The 10843-nt window shown below is 47.6% G+C and overlaps 1 protein-coding gene across 6 annotated transcripts in view; it reads right to left on the minus strand.

Annotated features, from left to right (window-relative positions):
* SPTAN1 (spectrin alpha, non-erythrocytic 1) overlaps nucleotides 1-7355 on the minus strand; it is a 59469-nt gene extending 52114 nt beyond the window's left edge. For all 6 annotated transcript variants that reach the window (XM_061154496.1, XM_061154495.1, XM_061154494.1 and 3 more), the window contains exon 1: nucleotides 7231-7355. The gene's annotated coding sequence lies outside the window, so the exon portion shown is untranslated. The remainder of the gene's footprint in view (nucleotides 1-7230) is intronic.
* Between the last annotated feature and the right edge of the window lie 3488 nt (nucleotides 7356-10843).

Raw genomic sequence — 10843 nt, forward strand, 5'->3', positions numbered from 1 at the left:
GGCGTGCTGCGATTCATGGGGAAACAAAGAGTCAGGACACGACAGAGCAACTGAACTGAACTGAAGGAACTATTTAAAAAGAGACCTTATCTTACTCTCTGACCACAGAGAGTGGCACCTATTTAGAGAGTCAATTACATTCTGAACCTGGAAATAAAGAAGTTGCTGTCACTTCATTATTAAGTGATCAGGAGAAAGAAAGTCATCTAATAAGCAAGTGGTGGAGCTAGGGTGACCCAGGATGCTCTGGTTCCCTGAACAGCATGCTAGAAATAGGTATTCTAACGTGATTGGAGCTGATGCTGTTACTTTTTAATTCCTTTTACTACCGCTGATCTTTTCCATCCCCACCTGAGGGGAGGAAAAAGGAAGGACGATATATGAATTATTTTATAAAAAACCAAAATTACTTTTTTTGAGATTGAGTCTTTCCTTTTTTTAAAAGTTTTTTTTTTTTTTTTTAAAGGTGGACCAGTTTTAATGTCTTTACTGAATTTGTTACAAAATTGCTTCTGTTTTATGCTTTGGTTTTTTTTTTTGGCCACGAGGTATGTGGGATCCTAGCTCCCTGACCCAGGATTAAACCTGCACCCCCTGTACTGGAACGTGAAATCTTAACCACTGGACTGCCAGCAAAGTCTCAAGATTGAGTCTTCTTAAAGTTAGTAAACAATTAGGGTTAAGAATAATTTATATACTTCCTTTGTTCTCATCTCTCCGGAAACAGTTAAGATGGAGAAACAGTAGGAAACTGTGTGTCTACTTTGCTTGCTTATAAAATTTCCAAGGAATGTACAGGTAGTCATGCATGTGACAACAGCTCCACTGTGTGTGCATTCCTGCAAGATGTCCCAGTCTTTGGATCAACATCTATGGTGTTTGTCCTGCCACCCCTTATCACAGGATTCACTGCACTTCCTTTAGCTGTCATGGAAATCTCTGATCACATTTGGAAGCAGCCCTTTACGATGAATAAAAGAATGCCCAACATAGTACTGCAAAGGGTCCCCCTGAGCAAGTCCCCCTGGGAGGGTTCCACTTGCCCATCTGACCCTACCAATCCAGGGAGACAGTCCAGTGAGGCCCTGCTGAAATTAACCAACCTAAAAGGCCCTCTTTGTCACCCCAGTGAAGTAGAACGAGTCAATTCTATACCAAGTGCTCTGGGCAGGCAATAATGGACTTTTCTTTCCTGCAGTAGATCAGCTGACGTCAGGAGGTGGGAGCTCTGCCAAGTCTCTGGGGAGCCGGGCATCTGCAAGCCAGCCGCGCTCACCCTCTGCTGTAATCACACCAGATACCAAAGACAGGTTCACGGCAGCTCCTGCTACCCCTTCGCCTGACAGGGAGCTGTCCCTATACAAGTTCCAGTTTCTTTGGATCCTAAGAGGGTCATTTCCACAGACTACATTGAACACCAGAACAAATTTCGTATCGATAACAAACTATTGCCACTCAAAGGCACTATGACCTCTGGCCCAAAACTGAGTTGGTGGAATTTTCTGCCCTCCGCCAGGGTGCTGCACACACTGCAAGGACTCCGCCCCCAGCCAGAAATTCGCAGCTGACTGATAAGATGACCCCACAGAGAAAGCTCTGAGCTGTTCCCAGCCTTAATGGGATTAACACCTTTTGAGAGCTAGAAACAAAAACTTTGGGAAATGTGCCATTAAAACACAAACAAACACACACACACACACACACACACACACAACCAATCTCCAACCATACAGACCTATCTACAGACTCCACTAACTGCCTAAAAACCACACACCCACACCCCCACACCCACACACACACACACACCAATCTCCAACCATACAGACCTATCTACAGACTCCACTAACTGCCTAAAAACCACACACCCACACACCCACACCCACACCCACACACACACCAATCTCCAACCATACAGACCCATCTACAGACTCCACTAACTGCCTAAAAACCGCAAAGGAGCCAAATTCCAGGACAGTGATCAACTGTCTCTCCTTGAGACTGCTTATCTCAAAGCACCAGAAGGACTCTGATTTTGTCAATCAGGCCTATGTTTGTGGAGAATGAAGAAGGGGAAATGAATGGCTGGATGTATTCTCTATGTAAGGTCAGCTTCCCATTTAAGGTAACTGAAGGAAAAAAGGTCAGATTTTGGCAACTAATTATTAGAGAAGACCGGCTATTTTAAAATGCTGCAATGCAGCAAGAGTGTTAGCTGCATCATTCAGCAAGTAATGTGAATTGAGCACCGGGGATAACATAGGAATTACAACTATGTCCTCTATTGTAATAAATAAAAAGGACTTGTCAGCATTCGTACAACACTCTCTGGGAAGAAAGTGGGTGTCTGAAGATGTGAATCTTGGCTAGAAAGTTCTAGTTTCAATCCAAAGCCATGCATGAGAAGGATTCCTCATAACCAACACCAGCTTAATACATATTATCAACTGGAAATGATTCCTATGAAAGAAGCTGGCCATTAATTCCTATCTTTGTCTTCTTGATGATCACCCACAGACAGCTATTTGAGGCAGTCCTTGGTATCTAGGGAATTTTGTAAAGCCTTACCCTAATCCACAGAGGCTACAAAACCATGGTGTGAGGGGAGGGGTCTGTCTCTGGAGAGTGGAGAGAGGGAGTGGGAGGGAAGGATACTGTTAAGCAACGGAAAAGACTGCAGAGACATATACTTTCAAACCAAAGGTCCAACACTTTGAACCCTGCACACCAGGCACGTGCAGTGAAAAAGCAGCTTAGGACACCTTCACGCAGATCTCAGAGAGTGGAAAAATCCAGTCAGGAGAGCTTCTCTATGGAACCTCAGAAGAGAATACAATTGTGTCCAAGCCCAGAGGAGTCACTATTTGGAAACAAAGGGTGGGGACTACCGACATCTTAGCGAACTGAACATCTTAGCCAACTGAGCTTGCCCTGAGGACAGGGGCATTTAGAGCACTGCAGAATGAATTTAGACCCCAGGCAGGACACCAGATACACTGGTGTTTTGTTTTGTTTTTTTTTTTTTTGAGGGGGGGCAAAGGGGTTTTCGGGACTAACAGGATGAGGAGAACATTTGGCTCTACAGAAAAATTAATAAACATCACCCAGAGTAAAAGGTCAGAGGAAGCATCCATTGGTTTTGTGTTTGTTGCTTAGTCAGACCCCAAAGGTGCAGAACCAACAATGCCCTTTCTCCCTGGCTTAGAAAGCCAGCACATTTCCAAAGCAGGAGAACGACATCCATGGATGTGGAAGGGCTCCCCCAGAACAAAGCACCAAATAATTAATTAGTGCCAGCACCCATAAAATTTGATGCTAATTGATTCTCAAATTAAGTGAATTGACTCAAAACCAGCTCAGCTATAGATTTTAGCGGTAGGCCTGAGGGTAAGCAGAGAGGTAACTAATACATAACTTAAGAATTTCAACCATGGGAAAGCCAGAAATATTTTTGCTTAAACCACATTCCAATCAGGATTGTAGATCTGCACGTCAGCCTTCAGCTTGGTTAATTCATTTGAACTTGTTAGAAGGATTCGGCAGAGGTGAGCAGGGATTCAGCTTAAAGCAGCAAAAGATTCATTCATACTGCACTGCATCAAAATCTAGAAACATGGTTAAGAAAACTTACTCCTGAATGCCTCAAACACTACCTTGCTGCTACTTACCTTTTATAACCTGTAAAATTCAGATGAGAGGTATTTAAGTGCAAAATATTGTTACTGAGATTCAAAATAGGAAAAAGGTATCATGTGCCCATTTTTATAAACCTTGCTTAATTAACCAGTCTGATTTATAAAAGGGCTTGCCTTGGATTTATCACCCGTAATCACAGGAAATTTGCGGAGTTTAGAGTTCTGCTTATGGGATATCAAGACACTAATTTTAAGCATTTTTCTTTTGGAAAAAGGTCCAATTTAGCAAACACTCAAATACTGTACATGTATAAAAACATATATAGTGAGCTTTTTTTAAAACAAGAAAATGCAAGCTCCATTTCTAGAACTGTGGCAAAAAAAAGTAAGTCAATGGAAATAGGGAACAAACCCAAGTTTACAGTATTTGTCAAACTGAAAAACACTATTTTCACATGTTTTCAGATTATATTTTCTAAATATCTAAGGTAATGTGTTTAGTCCTTTGGTTCTTAAGAACCATGTAACCATCAATTAAAATTTTAAAAATTAGCAAACACTACATGCAAACACCAGTAGGATGGTAAGAAATTAATATATTCATGCCTTAATAAGAGGAAGGTAAAAAAACAAAAAGCTTTGCAAATTTGAGAATAAATCTACTAAGACTTTTGTTCAAGTAACAGCAGAGGGAAAAAAAAAGCCCATACCCTATGCAATCTGCTTAACAGAAAGGTCATGCAGGCAGGGATTTCCACCCCCCCCTCTCTTAGGATCATTCAACCTCTGTGACACATATGTGTCTTCACTGCAAGCCAGGCCAAACCGAAAAAGTAACACATCTCCTGCATGCTGCTCAAATACCTGGACTCTGCGTTTACGAAACGATGACAGCATGATGGAAGAATGTGGTGTCTAAAGAGGGAGTAGGGAGAGCAAGATAACAAGCTTCTAAGGGCAAACTGAACACAGTGATTTCAAAACGAAGAACACAGATCCTGAAAGATACATGAATACGGGTACAAATCAAATTTCAGATATTCTCCCAGCACCCTTCTCATTCTACAGAGTTTCTAAATCCCACTAGGGACTTAAAAGGTGAGAAAGAACCAAGGTTCCCTTGTATTAGCAGAGATGCTGCCTTGGCCAAGGCATACTCTCTTCTGGGTCTCAGTCTCCCCACTTTTCAAATAATCCTGAATAATACTGAGTATCCTTTTTAACACTACACATGCCCTCCTGCCCAACCCACATCCCGATAAATGAGCTGGGATTGCCAGTACTAGATGATTTCTGTATTCCCTTCCATTCAGTCATAAAACAGTATAACTTTGTGAAATCATCAGAAACGAGAAAGAACTCAAGCTATAGAGATCTAACCTGGGCCTAGTTTACTGGGACACTTCCTTCACAAAACACTATTTCCTGTTCAAAGCCCCTCTGAAAGGAACATGCAAAAGAGGTGGAAGGGAGGTACAAGTGCAGCTGTTCAGGTCCGCCGGTCCCAAGTGCTCACTCTGCGTGCCTCCCCCGCATTCCTGGAGTCAGCATTTGCCATCAGGACACTGCATTCTGCTACCTACTCTGACCACAGCTGATGGACCGCAGCAGACCCAGCGCATGACTAGCAGAGTCCTCGCATAGCCCACGGAGGATAGATTACAAGACCGGCCTCGCGCCCACTGTCCTTAGCGCAGGTTCAGCAATGCCAGGACTGTGGACTATTCCTGACACCCACTTCTCAGCACCTGCAGTCGGCAGCCCCCACAAAGGGAAGAAGGCAGGTAAAGGAAGAGCAGAGGAAATTCTAGCCCAGGGAACCCAAAGATATACTTAAAAACCAGCCCTCCCCATCTAAACCTGCTCATCAGATTGCTTGACAAGCTCATATTCGGAGTCTGTGACATATCAGGTTTCTCTAATTATTAGATTACTACAAACACTCTGCCAAAGACCAAAAACATATCAGAGAATGTTACCCTGCTGATGGTTTACTGCAGGCCCGCCTCACACCTGTCCAGCAAAGAGCGAATCCACCTTGCAAGTCTCGGCTCTCCATCTAGGTCCCTGGATAACAGCTAACACACTTTGAGGGTCCCTGGGAGTAATACTGGCCCAGTTACTAAAAAAAGGCTTATAGCTAATTTCCTGCAGAGGCCTTTCCTGCAGCATATTTCTAAAACTTGGACTTCAATCTGACCTTTCAAAAAGCTGACATTAGCTGCAAACAAAAGGGAAAATACATGACTAGTTTGATGAGCTGGAACCTTGGCTCCATGGCTTCATACAGCTGAGTGTTCCCACTGCTGTTCTTCAGATTTTCTGTTTCCTGGCTGCAGACACCCCCACCCTTCCATCTTTGATACATTCTGTTTTAGTTAAGTCCAATTGCTATGACGACGCCATTTCTCAACACATTATGAAAATATTTCATATGTTCTCTCTTCTCTTCTTCCATGACAGCCATCATGGTAAGTTCTTCTAAAATACCAAGAGGAAGACAGAACAAAGGGCCTAAGTAGTTTAGAATCTATTACATAAAAGAGATTTGATAAGGTGTTGCACCATCTCAACCCAGCTTTCTGAGCCATTTAAGCTTTTAATTTAAGACACATTCAACCCTTAACTTTAACAAGCCCTTTGTTTAAAACACATTCTATCCGAGTACATCAGAGAGACTTTTCAAAGCAATTTTCCTTGGGAAGCGTTTAAACCAAATTCGCAGGGACCTCTTTCAAACAAAAGGCTGCTCTGTCATTCAACACCGGCAAGGCTGCAGAATTTTATACAAATAATATCTTGTCCTCGACTCTCTCGGCAAGGGCGGGGAGGGGGGGCGGAGAACTCTTAAAGCTATTAAGTTATTTGATTTGGGTCTCATACAAAATCAAGCGTCGCATTTTCCTGCTATCTACACGCAAATCACAGGTGGGGAAGGAAGATATGTTTATTACAGGAAAGAAACGGAGATGGCCAGTCCTGGACCCTTCGGCGTCCACAGAAGGCCAAAGATCCGCCACAGAGGATGAAATTAAGGTCAAAGAGCCCTTTACTCCCAGCTTTTCCTCCATCCAGGGCTGGGTCGGCATTGCTGGCGGAGAGCTGGGAAAAGGAGCTGCAGAAGTGGCTTCCCACCAATGGAAGGGACTGGGGGCGGTGGTCGGGGGCGGGCGGGGAGCATTCTGACGGGAGAAAGATGGGAGAAACGAAACGATCGGGGCCACACAGCCCCGGCCCCACCTGCGGCTGCCGGATGGGGCCGGGCGGGGCCGCAGTCAGGCTTGCGGGGCGGGGGTGGGGTGAGGTGCGGGGGGGAGGGACTCGGCGGCCTCGCCGCCCCCTCCGCCCAGTCAATGACATTCCAGCGGCCAGCGCCCAGACTCGGCCCCGAGGCTCCTCCGCAGCCCACGCACCGCCAGCCGGTCGCGGCCGGCTCGCCCGGCTCCCCGCCCCACACTTGAGAGAGCGGCGGGGCCTGCCAGGCTCACCTGTCCGCGCGCCGGCCCCGCCCCGCCTCAGGGGCTGCCCGGCTCCCCCTCAGGGGTCGGCCGCCCTCGGGCCCCGCTCCCGCCCCGAGTTCGTTCGCTCCCTCTCTCACCGGCTCCTGGGGGTGAGGGCAGTGGGTGCGTCGGGCCGGGGGCGGGGGTGCTGAGGGAACTGACGAGGCTCGGCGGCCTCCGCTCCTCGCCGTTCCCTTCCGCAGCGGGTAGTGGCGGCGACGCGCGCGCCCCGCCCCTTTTATAGGCGGCCGCGCGCGTTCCGGCGGCGGGCGGGCGCGAGCGCGGGGGAAGCGCCCTGGCGCGGCGCGAGGGGCGGGGGGCGGGCAGCGCCGGCGGAGCAAAGGGGGCGGAGCTCCCGCCTGCTCGGTGCCCGATCACCCGGCGGAAAGGGCCGAGCGCTCCCGGACGGAGCCGAAGCGGCAATGCAGGGCGGCGGGAGGATGGGCAAGGAGCGCGCGCGCCACGGGGTGGGGGTTGATGGTGCAGTGCAGGTCGCTGCCTCCGCCCGGGCTGGTGGAGATGCTCCAGCCTCACCGCCCTCCCCGCAGCTAGCATCCTCCAGACCTGCCCCTCCCCGCCCTGCAGAAAATCTTCTGCACCCCCACCCCTCCGCCCCTGGGAGCCCTTCCAGGACTGCAGTGAAGGGCGGGGCAGGGCCATTGCTGCAGTCGGCCTGGGGATGCTGCGCGCCCCAGCAGGAAAAACACCCAGTCCCAAAGGGTGAGATCACTGTGTGCTTCTCTTCTTCCTGTGCCCTTTCCCTAGGAGAAGGCTTGTGCCCGGGACTCAGGTCAGCTTTCCCTCTGGTGAGGTTGGGGCAAGGATGCAGTTTATGTCCGTCATTCTGAAATTTGAAGAGTTAATGACTTTTTATATTCTTACCTCAAGAGCTTTTTGACAGTTCGCCAGTAGAATAGGATGCATTAGTTCTATTTTACGAATAAGACATTAAGACTCTTCTTGTCACAATTGACTTTCCTTCATGTACCAGGCACTATGCTGAACATTTCAAGTGTGTTACCTTTTTGAAAAATCTTTTTGCAATAATTTTATGATTCAAGTATTATTTCCTCATTTTACAAAAGAGCACTCTGATATGGAAGCTGGGTCTCTTGCCCTGGGTCAGGCAGCTAGCAAGAGGAAAGCAAGGATTTGAATCTGGGCAGTCAGAACCTTCTTAAACAGTGTGCTTTGCCATAGGAAAGGGAGGCATCGTGATGGTGGATGCTAGGATGCTGAAAAGAAAAAGAGAGGATTTCTGGAATTTCTCTTCCTTATGGTCTTAGCCGTTTAAGGGGGTCTTAGCTGTTTAAGGGGGTCTTAGCCGTTTAAGGGGGTCTTAGCAGTTTAAGGGCCTGGCTCTGTAGCTAGAAGCCCTCGATTAGGAAGCCTTTTCCCCACCCCCATTCCTGGCGACAGCTGGGCCTCAGCCATAGAGAGTAACACCCAGATCATTGCTGTGCAGTCAGGCAGACCAGGAGCTCCGCAGCTCAGGAAGGCCTCCTCTTACTGGTTACCAAGCACCGTCCCCTTTAAATAAATATAAAGGCAGTAGGCACTGCACCAGGACTTGGTCTCAGGGCCCAACCCTGACCTTCTTGGTCCTCAGTAGTTTTGGCTTCTTCCCTGTAACTGGGATTTGCAATCAAGTTTCTAAGCTACTCTGGCTTGAGCCCTGATCATGAAGAAAAACTCCCCTATTCCCTCACTCCCCCAGAGTGCAGAGAAAAGAAAAGGAGTGGCCACACCCCAAAAGCAGCTTTACAGAATCTGGAGGAAAAACGTAGGAGGCCGAGAGGCATTTCCTGCAATCCTCCATGCTGAGAAAACAGGCCTGGGTAACTCCTCCCTGGGGTGTGCATTTCTGGAAACAGCTGATGGCGTCCAAGGCCTTTCCGCCAGTGGGTAGCAGCAAAATGTTTAATTGAGTACTCAGGTCTGGGTGCAAAATGGCTAACACAATCATGGTTCTCCAAAATTCCCCAGACCTCCTGCTCCAGCAAAGAACGAGTCTCAAGGCCATAGACAGAAGCTGTTAAAAAAAAAAGGAAGGATTTTTCTTTTAAATCATTCTGGCTTCTTAGTGATAGGGGGTTTGGCTGCATTTACCAGATGCAAAACAGATTTGAGACCTTGAGAGAGAGCTTGATACAGAAACGAAAATCTTTCTCATTGATCCTTTGTCTGATCTGAGCCATGGCCAAAACCCAGTCTCTCCAGCCCTCTGCAGTGCCCACCCACTCATCTGCCCTGGTCGGCATCTGGAAAGAAGAAGTTGAAAAAGCCCATGTTCTATTGTCTGCCTCCCTCACCTCCCACCAGTTTCCCCACATGCCTAACACTCTGCTAGGTGTGGGGAGGGAGATGATAAAGCAGATACTGGCCCTCTTTGTTTTCTGAGAGACGCTCATTCAGAACAAAAATAAAAGAACAGCACAGCAGCTCTGTAACCAATCCAGTCATGTCCATCCCAGCCTCTTGAAAAGTCAGTGAGAGGAGAGTGGGGGATGACCAAATCCAAACTCCTTTTTCTTTCTTTTTTCTTTTTTTTGACTGCACTGCACAACTTGTGGGATCTCAGTTCCACAACCAGGGACCAGGGATTGACCCCGGGCCACAGAAGTGAAAGCCCAGAATCCTAACCATTTTGCCACCAGGGCACTCCTCCAAGCTCCTTTTTCTATTCTAGCAGTTTTAGGAAGGTTTGATATGTGCCCTTTTGATGCTTTTGAACTGTGGTGTTGGAGAAGACTCTTGAGAGTCCCTTGGACTGCAAGGAGATCCAACCGGTCCATCCTAAAGGAGATCAGTCCTGAACATTCATTGGAAGGACTGATGCTGAAGCTAAAGCTCCAATACTTTGGCCACCTGATGCGAAGAACTGACTCATTGGAAAAGACCCTGATGCTGGGAAAGATTGAAGGTGGGAGGAGAAGGGGACGACAGAGGATAAGATGGTTGGGTGGCATCACTGACTCGATGGACTTGAGTTTGAGTAAGCTCCGGGAGTTGGTGATGGACAGGGAAGCCTGGCACATGCGGCCGTAAAGAGTCGGACATGACTGAGCAACTGAACTGAACTGATATGTGCCCTTAGGCATTTACGTAGTCTCAAAACCTTTTCATGTCATTTAAGAGGTCAACTATTGGGAAACACACTAACTGTAATGATTTTTTTTTTAAGACAATTTTATTTTAGGGGCTTCCCTGGTGGCTCAGTGGTAGAGAATCCGCCTGCCAATGCAGGAGACAGGTTAAATACCCTGATCAGTTCTCACATGCCATGGAGCAACTAAGCTAATGGGCCACAACTTTTGAGCCTATGTGCTAGAACCCAGGAGCCACAACTAATGAGCCCATGTGCCACAACTACTGAAGCTCGTGTGCCCTAGAGCCTGTGCTCCACATAAAGAAAAGTCACTGCAAATGGAAGCCCACACACTGCAACTAGAGAGTAGCCCCTGTTCACCACAACTAGAGAAAAGCCCATGCAGCAACAAAAACTCAGCATTTAATTGTGGCTCCCAGGCTCTAGCACAAGGGCCTTCTCTGGTAGCTCAGCTGGTAAAAAAATCTGCCTACAATGCAGGAGTTCAGTTCAGTCACTCAGTCGTGTCCAACTCTTCGCGACCCTGTGGACTGCAGCACACCAGGCCTCCTTGTCCATCACCAACTCCCAGAGTCTACTCAAACTCGTGTCCATCACGTCAG

Source organism: Dama dama, chromosome 11, assembly GCF_033118175.1.
Source record: "Dama dama isolate Ldn47 chromosome 11, ASM3311817v1, whole genome shotgun sequence".
NCBI classification, from domain to species: Eukaryota; Metazoa; Chordata; class Mammalia; order Artiodactyla; family Cervidae; genus Dama; species Dama dama.